Source organism: Sinocyclocheilus anshuiensis, unplaced genomic scaffold, assembly GCF_001515605.1.
Source record: "Sinocyclocheilus anshuiensis isolate Anshui unplaced genomic scaffold, SAMN03320099.WGS_v1.1 C33092979, whole genome shotgun sequence".
NCBI lineage: Eukaryota > Metazoa > Chordata > Actinopteri > Cypriniformes > Cyprinidae > Sinocyclocheilus > Sinocyclocheilus anshuiensis.
The window spans coordinates 1-1829 of NW_015621695.1; the positions used below are offsets into that span (position 1 = coordinate 1).

At 34.6% G+C, this 1829-nt stretch overlaps 1 pseudogene; it reads left to right on the top strand.

The window, feature by feature from the left end:
• The first annotated feature begins 43 nt into the window (after nt 1–43).
• On the top strand, nt 44–1497 carry LOC107683253 (sulfotransferase family cytosolic 1B member 1-like; annotated as a pseudogene).
• Nucleotides 1498–1829: the final 332 nt, after the last annotated feature.

Below are 1829 nucleotides of genomic sequence, written 5' to 3' on the forward strand. Positions count from 1 at the left end.
TATATATATATATAGCCTATATATAGGTGTATCTTATTTGCATATTTAAAAATTACACTCCAATGTTATAGGTATAACTAAGCTGGAGGTTATGGATCCCCCTCTTGTTATCAAAACTCATCTTCCCAACCAGCTTGTGCCTCGTTCTTTCTGGGATGCTGGTTGCAAGGTTAGAAGGTTAGATTTCATGGGCTGTATTGAAAAATATGATATTATGTGAATGCCAATTCATTTTTCCATAGGTTATATATATGGCCTGTAATCCGAAAGACACTGGTTTCATATTATCATTTTGACCGAATGAATCTTCACCAGCTAGAGCCTGGCCCTTGGTCACAATATCTGGAGAAGTTCATGTCAGGGCAATGTGAGTCATGCATGCTGCAGTTGAAAGATACTGTTGACCACAGCAATTGCCTTGTTTTGTGTAAAATGTGAATGCGCTTAATTATGATATTGAATGAACTCCTAATGAATGAATCATTTTTTCAGTGGGTTGGGGATCCTGGTATGACCACGTTAAAGGATACTGGAGGGAAAGGCATAACAAGAAAATCCTTTACATATTCTATGAAGACATGAAAGAGGTCAATCAGATCAAACATTGTTTACAAATCAAAACAGCCCGAAAACAGTCCAAAACTAACAAATATTTCAGTGGATTTTGATGTGAGAGGACAACAGGGGATGGACTTTCACTGGAGGAAGCATTATTATGAATTATGGACGCATATTTTGGCCAAAAGCAACTTTTTAAAGTTAAAATGACTTGATGGATTTGTTTCTTAAAAACATGCAGCTTTTCACTTCATAAGATGTTAATGGACTGGAGTCATGTGGATTACTTGTGGATTATTGTGTTGCTTTTATCAGCTGTTTAGACTCTCATTCTGATTCACTGCAGAGGATCCATTAAACAAGTGATGTAATGCTAAATTTGTATTTATCCACATCTTGGATGGCCTGAGGGTGAGTACATTTTAACTAAGGTATAATTCCTTTAACTAAGACTAATTATGAGTACTTGACTTATTTGTATAACTTTGTATTTATTTATAATTTCAGGACCCTGTTCGCGAAGTTACCCACATTGCTCAATTCCTCAGACGGCAGTTATCAAAAAGTACAATGAAGCATATTGTGCAAATGACAACATTTTCTGCTATGCGAGAAAACCCCATGGCAAACTACTCAACTATCCCAGATACAATCTTTGATCGTACAGTCTCAGAGTTCATGAGAAAAGGCGATTTTTATTTAATAAACTATGATTGAGAAACATGTTATGAATCATTTAAATTGGATTTGTTCTATTCTTTTGCAGATTTTATATTTATTTTACTTTATAGGTGAGGTTGGTGACTGGAAGAATCACTTCAGTGCAGAAGAGGATGCTGCATTTGAGGAACATTATCTCAAAATAACAGCTGATTGTCCTATTCCAATACGGTTCACAATATGAAAGACTGAAATGGAGTGTGTCTGTTTTCTAGTCCAGAAAACAAAATGACAATTTCCTAAATAAATTATAAACTATTTAATCCCATATGTTTCTATTTTGCCTCATAAAGTACATTGTTGGGCAACAAACTGTAATATAAATGTACTACTCTGGATGAGTGGTAACTGTTGACTGTTCAAAGCTCTTGAATGCAGTGTAAAGTTCAAGTCCCATCATAAAATCTCTGGAAAGTATACATAATATATTAACGGAAATGGAAAATAATCCCCAGCAGAGGGCAGAAATGTAATGTTTCTTTATTTCATATTTTTACCATTTTGAATCAGGAACAGGCCTCAGAAATAATTATGGAAATACATTAATATAT